A 19045-nucleotide genomic window follows, 5' to 3' on the forward strand; every position below is an offset into this window, starting at 1 on the left:
CAGAGGGAGAGGCAGAGACACAGGTGGAGGGAGAAGCAGGCTCCATGCAGAAAGCCCAATGCAGGACTCGATCCTGGGTCTCCAGGATCATACCCTGGTCTGAAGGCAGCGCTAAACCGATGAGCCACCCAGGCTGCCCTACGACCAGTTTTTATACTCTTTCCTCTATACTTCTCAAATGCAAGAGATATTCCCCAGATGGTGCATTTCGTTTCACATTTTTTTTAGTCTCCCTTAGCCAGAGGTGATATCTTAAAAATTGCATTGTCAGAGCATGCCATGGTTGATCAATACTTCACCTACTACCACTGATGGAGTTTTCAATACAAGAGATCCAAGCCATCTTTAGAATCTACTCTTTAAGAACAGTCCTGGTACCAATTGTATTAGGTCTAGTTTCTTAGAAGCAGAACCTGAGGGGTGGCTCAGTGGTTGAGCGTCTGCCTTCGATTTAGGTTGTAATCTCGGGGCCCTGGGATTGAGTCCTGCGTTGGGCTCGCCTGGAGGAGCCTGGTTCTCCCTTTGCCTCTCTTTTCTCTCTGTGTCCCTCATGAATAAATAAATAGAATCTTAAAAAAAAACAAAACAAAAAAAAATGAAGCAGAGCCTGAGGCACAGATTTTTGTGCAGTTGCTTTATTGAGAGAGTGCTCTTAGGAGAGAGCAAGGGGAGCAGAACAGAAGAAGAAACAAGCCATGCAATTATATGGCTTCAGCAGGAATCTTCAATTTGATTCTATAAGAGCTCTGGAGTACTAATTTCCCCACAGAATTGATTCCACCTGAGGGAAAGAAGGGACAACTTTTGTATCCTGTGTAAATCAGTGATTACCTTTTGGTTTCCCCTAGGGGAATAGGCATAATTTCCTTGGCAAGGCAACTCCCATTTGGCCAAAGCCAATTCTGTGGGAAGAGGCAGCTTTTAGCAAACAATAAAGAAACTGGGGGATGGAAACACCATTTCAATAAAGGTGATCCAGGAGATAAACCTACAGGGTCCATTACTTAGAAGGATACATCTGGTACATGGTAAACTGGAGAAACCCAACCGAGATTAAATGCTTAATATTACTCCAACTATCTCAACTTCTGTCAGTGCCTTCGATTAGGAAAATGCAGCTGGATGCAGATAAAGAGGGTGCCTATTGTTGCATTGCATAGCATCCCAGGGTACCAGGCAGAGACATAGTGGAGAAAATTGACTTTAAAGGGACAAAATGAAAAATGTCTTCTTACTCAAGACAATATTATAATCAATAATCACTTGAATATGTTTTATCCTGGTGGTCAAATATATGAAAATCAAAAACAAACTTTAAGTACCTCATTTCATCCTTCAAAATGGCATCAGGGTTAGTAAGTACGGAGGAATGAAGCCTTCTTATATATTATTGATGAGAGAATAAATTTAAAAAAATTTTCTGGATAAATACTTGGCATTCCTTTTCACATATTCTGAGATTCATTATTTAACTTAGAAAATACACAGTGATTTTCTCTACAAATATGTTATGGAATTTCAAACATTTTTATAGAAATTCAACCCCAATAAAGGTCATAGAAAGTTGACTCTAATATTGAACTCTGAGGGGAGTCATATTATAGTTTGTAGTAGGAAAAAAACCTTCACAGTAGATATTTAAGAGAACAAAACAGGTTTTAAACAGTCTGCATAACTGCGCGCCCAGGAGAGTGCGCCGAGCTCCCTAAGGGCTGCAGCGCGCACGGCGGGACCCGGCGGGACCCGGAGCAGCTCGGAGGGGCTCGGGCGGCGGCTCCGCGGAGGGGGCTGCGCGGAGGGGGCTGCGCGGCCCCGGGAGCAGCTCGGCCGGGCTCGGGCAGAGGAAGAGGCTCCGTGCAGAGGGGCCTGCGCGGTTCCAGGAGCAGCTCGGAGGGGCTCGGGCGGCGGCTCCGCAGAGGGGGCTGCGTGGCCCGGGAGCGCGAATCCACCAGCGCAGGCTCCGGACACAGGGCGCCGGGACACAGCCCAGGATCCCGCCTCCCCCGGGACAGGCAGAGGCCGGGAGGGCCCAGGACAGCAAGGACGCTCCTGCCCCAGCTGAGCAGAGCAGCGGCCCCGCCCCGGAGCCTCCAGGCCCTGCAGACGGAGTTCCTGCCGGAGCTGAATCCAGGTTTCCAGAGCTGCCCCGCCACTGGGGCTGTTCCTCCTGCGGCCTCACGGGGTAAACAACCCCCACTGAGCCCTGCACCAGGCAGGGGCACAGCAGCTCCCCCAACTGCTAACACCTGAAAATCAGCACAGCAGGCCCCTCCCCCAGAAGACCAGCTAGACTGACGGACAACTTCCAGGGGAAGCCAAGGGACTTAAAGAACACAGAATCAGAAGATACTCCCCCGTGGTTCTTTTTTTTTTTTTTTTTTTTTGCTTTTTGATTTGTTTCCTTCCCCCACCCCCTTTTTTTCCTCCTTTCTTTTTCTTTCTCTTTTTCTTCTTTTTTTTTCTTTTTTTTTCTTCCCTTTTTTTTCTCTTTTTTCTTTCCTTCTTTCTCTCCTCTCTTTTTCTCTTTTTCCCAATACAACTTGCTTTTGGCCACTCTGCACTGAGCAAAATGACTAGAAGGAAAACCTCACCTCAAAAGAAAGAATCAGAAACAGTCCTCTCTCCCACAGAGTTACAAAATCTGGATTACAATTCAATGTCAGAAAGCCAATTCAGAAGCACTATTATACAGCTACTGGTGGCTCTAGAAAAAAGTATAAAGGACTCAAGAGACTTCATGACTGCAGAATTTAGAGCTAATCAGGCAGAAATTAAAAATCAATTGAATGAGATGCAATCCAAACTAGAAGTCCTAACGACGAGGGTTAACGAGGTGGAAGAACGAGTGAGTGACCTAGAAGACAAGTTGATAGCAAAGAGGGAAACTGAGGAAAAAAGAGACAAACAATTAAAAGACCATGAAGATAGATTAAGGGAAATAAACGACAGCCTGAGAAAGAAAAACCTACGTTTAATTGGGGTTCCTGAGGGCGCCGAAAGGGACAGAGGGCCAGAATATGTATTTGAACAAATTCTAGCTGAAAACTTTCCTAATCTGGGAAGGGAAACAGGCATTCCGATCCAGGAAATAGAGAGATCCCCCCCTAAAATCAATAAAAACCGTTCAACACCTCGACATTTAATAGTGAAGCTTGCAAATTCCAAAGATAAAGAGAAGATCCTTAAAGCAGCAAGAGACAAGAAATCCCTGACTTTTATGGGGAGGAGTATTAGGGTAACAGCAGACCTCTCCACAGAGACCTGGCAGGCCAGAAAGGGCTGGCAGGATATATTCAGGGTCCTAAAGGAGAAGAACATGCAACCAAGAATACTTTATCCAGCAAGGCTCTCATTCAAAATGGAAGGAGAGATAAAGAGCTTCCAAGACAGGCAGCAACTAAAAGAATATGTGACCTCAAAACCAGCTCTGCAAGAAATTTTAAGGGGGACTCTTAAAATTCCCCTTTAAGAAGAAGTTCAGTGGAACAGTCCACAAAAACAAGGACTGAATAGATATCATGATGACACTAAACTCATATCTCTCAATAGTAACTCTGAATGTGAACGGGCTTAATGACCCCATCAAAAGGCGCAGGGTTTCAGACTGGATAAAAAAGCAGGACCCATCTATTTGCTGTCTACAAGAGACTCATTTTAGACAGAAGGACACCTACAGCCTGAAAATAAAAGGTTGGAGAACCATTTATCATTCGAATGGTCCTCAAAAGAAAGCAGGGGTAGCCATCCTTATATCAGATAAACTAAAATTTACCCCAAAGACTGTAGTGAGAGATGAAGAGGGACACTATATCATACTTCAAGGATCTATTCAACAAGAGGACTTAACAATCCTCAATATATATGCCCCGAATGTGGGAGCTGCCAAATATATCAATCAATTATTAACCAAAGTGAAGAAATACTTAGATAATAATACACTTATACTTGGTGACTTCAATCTAGCTCTTTCTATACTCGATAGGTCTTCTAAGCACAACATCTCCAAAGAAACGAGAGCTTTAAATGATACACTGGACCAGATGGATTTCACAGATATCTACAGAACTTTACATCCAAACTCAACTGAATACACATTCTTCTCAAGCGCACATGGAACTTTCTCCAGAATAGACCACATATTGGGTCACAAATCGGGTCTGAACCTATACCAAAAGATTGGGATTGTCCCCTGCATATTCTCGGACCATAATGCCTTGAAATTAGAACTAAATCACAACAAGAAGTTTGGAAGGACCTCAAACACGTGGAGGTTAAGGACCATCCTGCTAAAAGATAAAAGGGTCAACCAGGAAATTAAGGAAGAATTAAAAAGATTCATGGAAACTAATGAGAATGAAGATACAACCATTCAAAATCTTTGGGATGCAGCAAAAGCAGTCCTAAGGGGGAAATACATCGCAATACAAGCATCCATTCAAAAACTGGAAAGAACTCAAATACAAAAGCTAACCTTACACATAAAGGAGCTAGAGAAAAAACAGCAAATAGACCCTACACCCAAGAGAAGAAGGGAGTTAATAAAGATTCGAGCAGAACTCAACGAAATCGAGACCAGAAGAACTGTGGAACAGATCAACAGAACCAGGAGTTGGTTCTTTGAAAGAATTAATAAGATAGATAAACCATTAGCCAGCCTTATTAAAAAGAAGAGAGAGAAGACTCAAATTAATAAAATCATGAATGAGAAAGGAGAGATCACTAACAACACCAAGGAAATACAAACGATTTTAAAAACATATTATAAACAGCTATACGCCAATAAATTAGGCAATCTAGAAGAAATGGATGCATTCCTGGAAAGCCACAAACTACCAAAACTGGAACAGGAAGAAATAGAAAACCTGAACAGGCCAATAACCAGGGAGGAAATTGAAGCAGTCATCATAAACCTCCCAAGACACAAGAGTCCAGGGCCAGATGGCTTCCCAGGGGAATTCTATCAAACGTTTAAAGAAGAAACCATACCTATTCTCCTAAAGCTGTTTGGAAAGATAGAAAGAGATGGAGTACTTCCAAATTCCTTCTATGAGGCCAGCATCACCTTAATTCCAAAGCCAGACAAAGACCCCACCAAAAAGGAGAATTACAGACCAATATCCCTGATGAACATGGATGCAAAAATTCTCAACAAGATACTGGCCAATAGGATCCAACAGTACATTAAGAAAATTATTCACCATGACCAAGTAGGATTTATCCCTGGGACACAAGGCTGGTTCAACACCCATAAAACAATCAATGTGATTCATCATATCAGCAAGAGAAAAACCAAGAACCATATGATCCTCTCATTGGATGCAGAGAAAGCATTTGACAAAATACAGCATCCATTCCTGATCAAAACTCTTCAGAGTGTAGGGATAGAGGGAACATTCCTCAACATCATAAAAGCCATCTATGAAAAGCCCACAGCAAATATCATTCTCAATGGGGAAGCACTGGGAGCCTTTCTCCTAAGATCAGGAACAAGACAGGGATGTCCACTCTCACCACTGACGTTCAACATAGTACTGGAAGTCCTAGCCTCAGCAATCAGACAACAAAAAGACATTAAAGGCATTCAAATTGGCAAAGAAGAAGTCAAACTCTCCCTCTTTGCCGATGACATGATACTCTACATAGAAAACCCAAAAGTCTCCACCCCAAGATTGCTAGAACTCATACAGCAATTCGGTAGCGTGGCAGGATACAAAATCAATGCCCAGAAATCAGTGGCATTTCTATACACTAACAATGAGAGTGAAGAAAGAGAAATTAAGGAGTCAATCCCATTTACAATTGCACCCAAAAGCATAAGATACCTAGGAATAAACCTAACCAAAGAGGTAAAGGATCTATACCCTCAAAACTATAGAACACTTCTGAAAGAAATTGAGGAAGACACAAAGAGATGGAAAAATATTCCATGCTCATGGATTGGCAGAATTAATATTGTGAAAATGTCAATGTTACCCAGGGCAATATACACGTTTAATGCAATCCCTATCAAAATACCATGGACTTTCTTCAGAGAGTTAGAACAAATTATTTTAAGATTTGTGTGGAATCAGAAAAGACCCCGAATAGCCAGGGGAATTTTAAAAAAGAAAACCATATCTGGGGGCATCACAATGCCAGATTTCAGGTTGTACTACAAAGCTGTGGTCATCAAGACAGTGTGGTACTGGCACAAAAACAGACACATAGATCAATGGAACAGAATAGAGAATCCAGAATTGGACCCTGAACTTTATGGGCAACTAATATTCGTTAAAGGAGGAAAGACTATCCATTGGAAGAAAGACAGTCTCTTCAATAATTGGTGCTGGGAAAATTGGACATCCACATGCAGAAGAATGAAACTAGACCACTCTCTTTCACCATACACAAAGATAAACTCAAAATGGATGAAAGATCTAAATGTGAGACAAGATTCCATCAAAATCCTAGAGAAGAACACAGGCAACACCCTTTTTGAACTCGGCCACAGTAACTTCTTGCAAGATACATCCACGAAGGCAAAAGAAACAAAAGCAAAAATGAACTATTGGGACTTCATCAAGATAAGAAGCTTTTGCACAGCAAAGGATACAGTCAACAAAACTCAAAGACAACCTACAGAATGGGAGAAGATATTTGCAAATGACATATCATAAAGGGCTAGTTTCCAAGATCCATAAAGAACTTACTAAACTCAACACCAAAGAAACAAACAATCCAATGATGAAATGGGCAAAAGACATGAACAGAAATCTCACAGAGGAAGACATAGACATGGCCAACATGCATATGAGAAAATGCTCTGCATCACTTGCCATCAGGAAAATATAAATCAAAACCACAATGAGATACCACCTCACACCAGTGAGAATGGGGCAAATTAACAAGGCAGGAAACAACAAATGTTGGAGGGGATGTGGAGAAAATGGAACCCTCTTACACTGTTGGTGGGAATGTGAACTGGTGCAGCCACTCTGGAAAACTGTGTGGAGGTTCCTCAAACAGTTAAAAATATACCTGCCCTACGACCCAGCAATTGCACTGTTGGGGATTTACCCCAAAGATACAAATGCAATGAAACGCCGGGACACCTGCACCCCGATGTTTATAGCAGCAATGGCCATGATAGCCAAACTGTGGAAGGAGCCTCGGTGTCCAACGAAAGATGAATGGATAAAGAAGATGTGGTTTATGTATACAATGGAATATTACTCAGCTATTAGAAATGACAAATACCCACCATTTGCTTCAACGTGGATGGAACTGGAGGGTATTATGCTGAGTGAAGTAAGTCAGTCGGAGAAGGACAAACATTATATGTTCTCATTCATTTGGGGAATATAAATAATAGTGAAAGGGAATATAAGGGAAGGGAGAAGAAATGTGTGGGAAATATCAGAAAGGGAGACAGAACGTAAAGACTGCTAACTCTGGGAAACGAACTAGGGGTGGTAGAAGGGGAGGAGGGCGGGGGGTGGGAGTGAATGGGTGACGGGCACTGGGGGTTATTCTGTATGTTAGTAAATTGAACACCAATAAAAAATAAATTAAAAAAAATAAAAAAATAAACAGTCTGCATAGAATTATACAGTTTTATTAATCTTTATGTTTTGTGGTGAATTATTTATTTTTTACTTATTTGTTTTTGTATATTTTTTTATTGGAGTTCAATTTGCCAACATATAGGATATCACCCAGTGCTCATCCCGTCAAGTGCCCCCCTCAGTGCCCGTCACCCAGTCACGCCAACCCCCCCACCCACCTACCCTTCCACTACTCCTTGTTCGTTTCCCAGAGTTAGGAGCCTCTCCTGTTCTGTCACCCTCACTGATATTTCCCACGAATTTTCTCTCCTTTCCCCTTTAATCCCTTTCACTATTTTTTATATTCCCCAAATGAATGGGACCATATAATGTTTGTCCTTCTCCGATTGACTTACTTCACTCAGCATAATACCCTCCAGTTCCATCCACTTCGAAGCAAATGGCGGGTATTTGTCGTTTCTGATGGCTGAGTAATATTCCATTGTATACATAAACCACATCTTTTTTATCCATTCATCTTTCGATGGACACCGAGGCTCCTTCCACAGTTTGTTTATTGTGGACCTTGCTGCTATGAACATTAGGTTGCAGGTGTCCTGGCGTTTCATTGCATCTGTATCTTTGAGGTAAATCCCCAGTAGTGCAATTGTGAGTCATAGGTAGCTCTATTTTTAACTCTTTGAGGAACCTCCGCACAGTTTTCCAGAGTGGGTGTACCAGTTCACATTCCCACCAACAGTGCAAGAAGGTTCCCCTTTCTCCACATCTTCTCCAACATAGTTGTTGCCTGCCTTGTTAATTTTCCCCATTCTCACTGGTATGAGGTGGTATCTCATTGTGGTTTTGATTTGTATTTCCCTGATGGCAAGTGATGCGGAGCATTTTCTCATATGCTTGTTAGCCATGTCTATGTCTTCCTCTGTGAGATTTCTGTTCATGTCTTTTGCCCCTTTCATGATTGGATTGTTTGTTTCTTTGCTGTTGAGTTTAATAAGTTCTTTATAGATCTTGGATACTATCCCTTTATTTGATACGTCATTTGCAAATATCTTCTCCCATTCTGTAGATTGTCTTTTAGTTTTGTTGACTGTTTCTTTTGCTGTGCAGAAGCTTTTTATCTGGATTAAGTGCCAATAATTCATTTTTGCTTTTGTTTCCCTTGCCTTCATAGATGTATCTTGCAAGAGGTTTCTATGGCCAAGTTCAAAAAGGGTGTTGCCTGTGTTCTCCTGTAGGATTTTGATGGATTCTTGTCTCACATTTAAATTTTTCATCCATTTTGAGTTTATCTTTGTGTATGGTGTAAGAGAATGGTTGAGTTTCATTCTTCTGCATGTGGCTTTCCAGTTTTCCCCAGGAACATTTATTGAAGAGATTGTCTTTTTTTCCAGTGGATAGTCTTTCCTGCTTTGTCAAATATTAGTTGACCATAGGGTTGAGGGCCCATTTCTGGGTTCTCTATTCTGTTCCATTTATCTATGTGTCTGTTTTTGTGCTGGTACCACACTGTCTTGATGATCCCAGCTTTGCAATACAGCTTGAAATCTGGCATTGTGATGCCCCCAGCTCTGGTTTTCTTTTTCCGTATTCCCCTGGCTATTCAAGGTCTTTTCTGATTCCACAGAAATCTTAAGATGATTTGTTCCAACTCTCTGAAGAAAGTCCATGGTATTTTGATAGGGATTGCATTAAATGCATAAATTGCCCTGGGTAGCATTGACATTTTCACAATATTAATTCTTCCAATCCATGAGCATGGAATATTTTTCCATCTCTTTGTTTCTTCCTCAGTTTCTTTCAGAAGTGTTCTGTAGTTTTTAGAGTATAGATCCTTTACCTCTTTGGTTAGGTTTATTCCTAAGTATCTTATGCTTTTGGGTGCAATTGTAAATGGGATTGACTCCTTAATTTCTCTTTCTTCAGTCTCATTGTTAGTATAGAGAAATGCCACTGATTTCTAGGCATTGATTTTATATCCTGCCACACTGCCAAATTGCTGTATGAGTTCTAGCAATCTTCTGGTGGAGTCTTTTGGGTTTTCTATGTAGAGTATCATGTCATCGGCAAAGAGGGAGAGTTTGACTTCTTCTTTGCCAATTTGAATGCCTTTAATGTCCTTTTGTTGTCTGATTGCTGAGGCTAGGACTTCCAGTACTATCGTGAATAGCAGTGGTGAGAGTGGACATCCCTGTTATGTTCCTGATCTTAGGGGAAAGGCTCCCAGTGTTTCCCCATTGAGAATGATATTTGCTGTGGGCTTTTCATAGATGGCTTTTAAGATGTTGAGGAATGTTTCCTCTATCCCTACACTCTGAAGAGTTTTGATCAGGAATGGATGCTGTATTTTGTCAAATGCTTTCTCTGCATCTATTGAGAGGATCATATGGTTCTTGTTTTTTCTCTTGTTGATATGATCTATCATATAACCTTCTGATCTCTGTTTTCAATTTCTGGTCTCTGACCTCAGCAAAATCAACTAGGGTGAAATTTACTTATGTCATGGTTGATAGTCTTGACTCAGCCCACTAATACAGCCACTCTGCTCTGAACAAAATGACTAGAAAGAAGAACTTACCACAAAAGAAAGAATCAGAAACAGTACTCTCTATCACAGACTTACAGAATTTGAATTACAATTCAATGTCAGAAAGCCAATTCAGAAGCACAATTATAAAGCTATTGGTAGCTCTGGAAAAAAACATAAAGGAATAAAGAGACTGCATGACTGCAGATTTTAGACCTAATCAGGCCAAAATTAAAAATCAATAAATGAGATGCAATCCAAAATGGAGGTCCTAACGACGAGGTTTAATGAGATAGAAGAGCAAGTTAGTGACATAGAAGACAAGTTGATGGCAAGGAAGGAAGCTGAGGAAAAAAGGGAAAAACAATTAAAAGACCATGAGGAGGAAAGGCTAAGGGAAATAAATGATAGCCTCAGAAAGAAAAATCTATGTTTAATTAGGGTTCCAGAGAGCACCGAGAGGGATGAGGGCCGGGAAGCATATTTGAAATAATCATAGCTGAGAACTTTGTAACTTGGGAAGGGAAACAGGCATTCAGATCCAGGAGATAGAGAGGATCCCCCCCCCGAAAATCAATAAAAAACCCTTCAACACCTCGACATTTAATAGTGAAACTTGCAAATTCCAAAGATAAAGAGAAAATCCTTAAAGCAGCAAGAGACAAAAGATCCCTAACTTATATGGGGAGAAATATTAGATTAACAGCAGACTTTTCCACAGAGACCTGGCAGGCCAGAAAGGGCTGGCAAGATATATTCAGGGTCCTAAATTAGAAGAACATGTAGCCAAGAATACTTTATCCATTGAGGCTCTCATTCAGAATAGAAGGAGAAATAAAGAGCTTCCAAGATAGGCAGAAACTGAAAGAATATGTGACCACCAAACCAGGTCTGCAAGAAATATTGGGGGGGGGGGGCTCTGTAAAAGAAAGAGGAAGCCCAAAGAAATAATCCACAAAAATAGGGACTAAAATGACACAAAATTCATATCTTTCAATAGTTACTCTGAACATGAATGGCCTTAATGATCTCATCAAAAGACACAGGGTTTCAGACTGGATAAAAAAGCAAGACCCATCTATTTGCTATCTACAAGAGACTCATTTTAGACCTAAGGACACCTACAGCCTGAAAATGAAAAGTTGGAGAACCATTTACCATTCAAGTGGTCCTCAAAAGAAAGCAGGGGAAGCAATCCTCATAACAGAAAAATTTTATTCCAAAGACTGTAGTAAGAGATGAAGAGGGACATTATATCATAGTTAAAGGATCTATTCAAGAAAAGGACCTAAGAATCATGAATATTTATGCCCCTAATGTGGGAGCTGTCAAGTATATCAATCAACTAATAACCAAAGGTAAGTTATTATACTGAGATAATAACACACTAATACTGGGAGACTTCAACACAGTGCTTTCTGCAAATGACAGATATTCTAAGCAAAACATCTCCAAAGAAACAAGAACTTTGAATGATACACTGGACCAGATGGATTTCACAGATATTACAGAGCCTTCTCCAGAATAGACACATACTGGGTCACAAATCAGGTCTCAACTGATACCAAAAGTTTGGGATTGTACCCTGCATATTTTCAGACCATAATGCTTTGAAACTTGAACTCAATCACAAGAAGAAATTTGGAAGAAACTCAAACACATGGAAGCTAAAGAGCATCCTGCTGAAGGATGAAAGGGTCAACCAGGAAATTAGAGAAGAACTAAAAAGATTCATGGAAACTAATGGAAATGAAGATACAACCATTCAAAATTCTTGGGATACAGCAAAAACAGTCCGAAGAGGGAAATACATCACAATACAAGCATCCCTCAAAAAATTTGAAAAAAACTCAACAACACTAGCTAACCTTGCACCTAAAGGAACTGGAAAAAGAACAGCAAATAGAACCTACACCAAGCAGAAGAAGAGAGTTAATAAAGATTCAAGCAGAACTCAATGAAATAGAGACCAGAAGAATTGTAGAGCAGATCAACAAAACCAGGAGTTGGTTCTTTGAAAGAATTAATAAGATAGATAAACCATTAGCCAGCCTTATTAAAACAAAAAACAAACAAACAAACAAAAAACAAACTCTAAGTAAGAAAATCATGAATGAAAAAGGAGAGATCACAACCTATACCAAAGAAATACAAATGATTTAATAAACATTATGAGCAGCTATATGCCAATAAATTAGGCAATCTAGAAGAAATGGATGCATTTCTGGATAACCAAGTTACCAAATTACCAGAAATGGAACAGGAAGAAATAGAAAACCTGGACAGGCCAATAACCAGGGAGGAAATTGAAGCAGTCATCAAAAACCTCCCAAGACACAAAAGTCCAGGGCCAGATGACTTCCCAGGGGAATTCTAACAAATGTTTAAAGAAAAAACAATACCTATTCTGCTAAAGCTGTTCTGAAAGATAGAAAGGGATGCAATACTTCCAAACTCGTTTTATGAGGCCAGCATCACATTAATTACAAAACCAGACAAAACCCCACCAAAAAGGAGAATTATAGACCAATATCCTTGATGAACACAGATGCAAAAATTCTCAACAAGATATTAGCCAACAGGATCCAACAGTACATTAAGAAGATTATTCACCATGACCAAGTGGGATTTATCATCCGGATGCAAGGCTGGTTCAACCCTCACAAAAGGACCACTAAAGTCAGAAGCAAAATTTAAAACAAAGTAGAAAAAAAATACAAAGTAGTAAAAAATAAAAGGCCATGAATCCCAAAGAAGAAGAGAGAAAAAAAAGAAAAAGAAAGGAGAAGAAAAAATAGGGGTGGTGGTGACTGGGAGATGGTGGTGGTGATGACGTTGTAGTGCAGGGAGAATATAGTCTACCTGAGTGTTTTTTGAGGGTGATCCTTTTGGTTCTGAGTATATTAAGTTCTGTATGTTAGAAGATGCTCAGTCTCAAATTTATATAAACCAGAAATACTTGTAGAGGGTCCCAACATTGACCACCCAAACATAAATGATATAAAAGAGGAGGGCAGAATGGGAATGAGGAATCTCACAGAATGAACCAGCACAGAATACCACTTGGTTCTGGGTGCATACTGGTCATGTTTTAGAAGGTATTAACTTCTGCCATTGTATAACAAAATGAAGCAGAGAAAACAAACAAACAGCAAAAAGAAAACAAAACAAAAAGACATATCTTGTATATCTCCCAAAATTAAGTTGAGTATGTTGAAGGGAATCTAGAAGTGGGAAATATATCTAGGACCTGTAATTGTAGAAATATGAAAGTCAAAAAGGAAGAATCTTAAAAATGAAGAGGTGGTAAAATATTGTAGTTTAAGTGGGAAAAGAGAAAAAAATTGAAATTTATAGTCTGATATAAAAACAGGTTGTACTGGAAAAAAGAAGAAAAAACTATAGGAGGGGTACCCTCTGGTTCTATATACTGTAGATCCCTTGACTTTCCCTGGAGCTATCCAGCACTGCTTGGTCAAGAACTTGCTCTTCCCCTGTTCTTCCAAAAGGTCTTCTGGGGGAGGGGCCTACTGTGCTGAGTCTCAGGTGTGTGTACCTGGGGTGGTGTTCTGCCTCCTGCCGGGTGCTGGGCTCAGTGGGAGCTGTTTATCCTGTGAGGCCCCTGTTCCCTGGTGGTCCTGCCCCTCCCAGGCACAGGGTGACACCAGGAGGAACAACAACACTGGTGGTGGCCAGGTCTCCAGCCCTAGAGTCAGCTCACCCAGTAACTACCACAGTCTCTCAGTCCACACTGGCCTAGATGTTCCAGGGGCTGGGGCACTGATCTGCACAGCTCGGGTGCCCGGTGGCAGGAGCATCCTTGCTGTCTGGTGCCCACCCCGCCTCCACCTGTCCCCGGGGGGACTGCAGGGTCCTGGGCTGTGTCTGCTCTGCGCCCTGGGATCCTGGGCTGCTGGAATCCCGCTCCCTGGGCCTCGGCTCCCGAAGGCAGTAGGGTGCAGCCTCCTCTGATGGGAGCCCCCGCCTGACCCACCAGCTCCAGCCCTTTCCGAGATTGGCCCACAGTCTGTGGCACGCTCTACCCCCGGCGCACCTCCTCTGTTAGTGACTCTGGGAGACTGGAGGCCCCACTAACCCTCCTTCATTTCTGCCAGGTTTCCCTGCCAACCACCCTTCCACTGGGAAGAATCCGGTGTGGATTTTTAAAGTTCCTGCTTTCCCAGGATTGGACTTTCCCGTCCTGGAGGCTCTCGCTGCCCCGCCTTAGCCTGGCTCCTGGAGCGTCCCCTCCCCCTGGATTCTTTTTTATTTTATTTTTTTCCACCTTCCTACCTTGTTAGAAGTGAAAATCCTTCTCTCTGTAGCGTTCTGCTGTTCTCTCTGTAAATCTCAGGTCGATTTCGTAGTTTTTCAGGATGATTTGAAAGTTATATAGGTAAGTTGGTGGGGCCAGGTGAGGTGAGGACCCTACTCCTCTGCCATCTTCTCAGCTCCATATGGCAAAATTTTTAAAAGCCAATGTTTGAATTACCTATACAAATGGGAAAGGTAAGTTGAGTTGCAGGGTACAAACTACAAAATTCAAATATAAGAAGGAAAAACCTAAATGATCCAGACATAAAATAAATCAAAACACAGTTTTTGAGGCAAACTGTGTTCAAATTTGTACTTTTGGTCAATTGTGTCTCACAACATGTAACTTAAAAAGAAGTGCCAATCTATAAAGATTTCTTATGAGTATCCTCATCTGGATAAGTGCAAATAGTACCCTATAAACTCAGAAGCCTACAAAATGCCTTCAGCTCTTTTAAGTTTTTAGGACCTCACAAAAGCAATGGTATTTATATGTTACCCAGCACTGTTTCCCCAGCTTTGTTCAGAAAGCAGTTATGCTTCTGTTCGGCATCTGCTGACCTCTCTGATCCTGTTATTTTTCTATGAAGCCTGCTTGACAACAATCACACGGCCTTTAATCAGAACTGTTTTTAAGCCGGTGATGTGCCAGCAGTATGGTGTGAAAAGCTTCGGATCCACCTAGTTTCCATTCATCCAATTCCAAATACATTTTAAAAATGTCAGCTATGTTCAAGTCACTGGCAGAATGTTAGGAAAACTTGGAAATGACCAAAGAGCTTCTTCGGTGCTCTTTCAAAGCAGTGATGAGTTTGTCCTTTTGATTGACTTTCTATTGACAAGGCTATTTTATAAGTCTAAGGGGCAGAGATTAACTTGTAGATTTATGTTGGGTTGTAATGCAAATAATTTCTTTCTAGTAGAATAGATAATCACAAAGGTTATGGTTTATTAACCTATTGTACGTGAACCAGTTTTGTGTCTTATCCAGCAATCTTATCCTCTATTTCCTTATTAAGTGTTCCTTAAATTCTATTGAACCAGGTTTAACATTGCTCCATTAGCTAATGAGTTAAATAATCTTAGACATGTGTTCATTTTACATTTTTATGAGAGGCATGTTATTACCTTTTAGGAAGTTATATATTAGGATTATCCTACCTAGGTGCTATGTCTCTGATTCCTTATTAAAATTGAGAACAACTTAGAAGGTATGAGTGAGAATAGAGAAAAACCTGCCATTCTGCTGAAGGTAATTAGGGTAGTTGTGTTGATGTTTGCATGTAGCAAGAGAGAAACCCGAATGATAGTTGATACAAGTTTAAAGAAAATATTCCAGGGTGCCTGAGTGGTACAATCAGCTAAGCATCTGACTCCCGATTTTGGCTCACTTCTGATCTTAGAGTTGTGAGACTGAGCCCCTACATCAGGCTCCATGCTCAGTGTGGAGTCTCGTTGAGTTTCTTTTTCCCTTTCCCTCTGCCCCTCCCTCCCCACTCAAATAAGTAAATAAATCTTTATATATATATTTCCAAGTTAGAAAAAGTAGTGCATGTCTCTAAAAATTTTTAATGGATGTTATTTCTATAGTGTACATATGAACAGTTTTCATAGTAACCATTGAACTGTTACAAAGCCTATACTATATTTATTCTTACAAATTTCCTACTGCTGCTCTCCTCAAAAACTTTTGAGAGCTGTAGGAAGAATAATTACATCTACATATGAATGACCTAATACAATGATACAATGAGTTTCTCCACCTACACAAAGGAGAATCCTATAAAAGAACAATACTCTCTTTAAGTCAACAGAATTCATAGTGACAACCAAAGTCTTCACAATTAAATTTCTCAATGGAAAGTTATTAAATTACTAGATAATTTTTAGAGCAACAACCAGAGTTACAATCATAACCATTGAAATCAATTCTGTGAAATATATGCATAGCCTTCTATTTAATGCAAGATAACAGAAATCTAGGGCACCAAATCTAATGATGCCTGATTCTCCATCAGGGCTAACAGACTGAATTTAATGCAAAGGATTTTACTACATTGTCAGCCTGTCCACTTTGCCAAGTGTTTAATACTAAGAGATTTTTTCCGTAGAGTGATTACAGCTGTGTTTCAAATTTAGATTTCTGTTTCTGGATAGTTAACTATCAAAATTGCTTTTAATTTAATGACCTGCCAATGGATGGATATTACATTTGTGCTTCTCCTAGAGGAATAGGGTATATCTATATAGATTCATTTTTTTTCATTTTAGTCATTCTTTCAGCATAAGAGGATTTCTCCAAACATTGGCCTGAAGATTTGCTCGATTAGACTATTTTAAAATTCTCATTCTACAAAGGATTTTTCTTTCCTTGCAATTAGCCACCCTTCCTATTGGATAACACTTTAAAAAACAGCTTTTACATTTAAAAAGTTCCAAATATGATATGATCAACTGGGATATTTTGATATAAATGTTCAATAATTTTCTTCTGTGTATCCAGTTGTGGCATCAAAGTCTAAAGATTTAGTTTTATGACTAATCTCACAGATCATAATATTATGCATTGAAGAGGATACCACCCTGTTTTGTGAGACCTTTTCCCCTTATCTACCATTTCAGACATTTGGTGAAGGTAGATGTTGACTGACCAACAATTAAAATTATGGGGAAAAAAATTTCATTGATGAAAGTGTGTTGCCTTCTAGAGAACAGAAAGTGAATAAGAGACAACTAAGAAACAACTGCAATCAGATGCTTTTTGGGAAATTTTTCTAGTTACAAAAAGAAAAAAATTGTCGGTAAAAAAAAGATCATTTAGTTCACATTTAAATTTCAGAAGAGGAACAATCCTAAGACATTTTGCTATTTGCAAAATGTCTAGAATTGATTCATCCTGCCCTCTGGGCATATTGAATAATTAACCTTGATAAGGTAGAAAAGACTGATAAGCGTTTAGGATTTCTGTCCTTTAAGGGTTTTGCCCCCTCCCACCCCATTCACACTTCAAATTGTAGTCTTTGCAGAAATTCTAGCATTTAAGCTTCTTCTATGGAAGTTGGAAAATATTCCAATGATTTGGGATCATTCTAGTATAATCTGAAATACTTAAAAATCAAAATGTCAAGGTAAAACGAACGATCCTACCCTATGCCATGTTTGGATCTCAAGGAAAACATCTCAAATAATACTTTATTCAGGTAGTCATTTCTTTGATCCAGAATCTATTTCCTTATAAATTCTATCCATTGTTTTTGATTCTGCCCTCTGATTGTTTTTCCATATTTGTACCAGATCTGTGAATCACAGTGCTTGCTAAATAAAAGGTTCACAGCACCTTTTATTTACTTATTTTTTAAACATTTTATTTATTCATGAGAGACACACAGAGAGAGAGATAGGCAGAGACATAGGCAGAGAGAGAAGCAGGTTCCTTGTGGGAAGCCCCATGTGAGACTCGATCCCAGGACTCCAGGATCACAACCTGAGCCAAAGGCACATGCTCAACCACTGAGCTACCCAGGTGTCCCTCACAGCACCTTTTAAAGAAAGTTATATCACCTATATATTCAGTAATGGCTAAACTATCAACTTTGGTATGGTCTTGGGCCAAAACAGGAGTTAAGTCAGTGGGAATCTCACTCATCGATGCTTCTATTGTGAATTATTAAATAGCTTGAAGTAGTGGGAGTAGAAATGAAACCATCCACAGAGGAAGGATGAAACTTAAGAGTATAAGTCATCTGAAGCCTAAATAAGGAAAAAGAAGGTACTCTGAGTAATCAGAAACTTAAGGATAGAGAAGCACATGTATGAAATAGAGGGCAACAAAGCTGGCTGATGGTGAAATAAGCAGCAAGAAGATGCCTCAGAGGACAATAACAAAAAGTAGAATGATGCTGGTAACAGTAATAAAGCATAGATTAAAGGGCAATGAGTCCATATTCCAAGTTCTGGATTTAGTTTGTTTCAGTGAGGTTCAATGTTATATCTCTTCTTGGATGATTTCTATGTGAATCTTGTCTACCATATTGATTGTCATAATAACCACTATCCCTATATTACTCTAGTTATTTTAAGAAAGGCTCTGTTCTTTTTAATTACAAAAACCTAATTCAAACAACATGAGAGCTACTAAGACACCAAATGCCAGTGTTCATGTCCCCATGGATTTTCTGTATATTATACCAAATATTTCCTCTTACTCTAATCATTGACGACAGTTTGATGTTCTTTGAAGTGGTTCCTCATGGTACTGTTTGAGAATACCAATAAGAATGTTGTAACAAACTCACTAAGACATGGCATTTCATGTAACCACAGAGCTTTTTGCTCCTTGAAGACTAAATTCTTGCCAGCAATGGTGATACAAAGTAAAAGACATTCTGAAAAGCAAAAGAGAAATAAAATTGTTTTGAAGGTATAGAATATGAAATGATAAGGTAAATTGCAAATTAGATCAAGGAAGTCCGATTGTAAAAAAAAAAAAATGATCAAGCATCTTCATTTTTCTTCTGGCTATGGTGGAATCATGAAGACTCAATTTTCTGCCCACCTCAAGCAATCCAAAATGTGGACAAAATATGTGCAACGTGGTTTTCTGACATGGGATATCAGGCGACACAGGACAGTGATAGCTGATAGGAAGAAATGAATGAGGTGA

General features: G+C 39.9%; 1 long non-coding RNA gene across 1 annotated transcript in view; it reads left to right on the top strand.

Moving 5' to 3' along the window:
- Positions 1 to 19045, top strand: part of LOC144285310 (uncharacterized) — a 118724-nt gene that overhangs the window by 66792 nt on the left and 32887 nt on the right. The window contains exon 2 of the long non-coding RNA XR_013353618.1: positions 18920 to 19041. This is a non-coding gene — a long non-coding RNA (uncharacterized LOC144285310). The remainder of the gene's footprint in view (positions 1 to 18919; positions 19042 to 19045) is intronic.

Source organism: Canis aureus, chromosome 16, assembly GCF_053574225.1.
Source record: "Canis aureus isolate CA01 chromosome 16, VMU_Caureus_v.1.0, whole genome shotgun sequence".
Taxonomy (NCBI): Eukaryota; Metazoa; Chordata; class Mammalia; order Carnivora; family Canidae; genus Canis; species Canis aureus.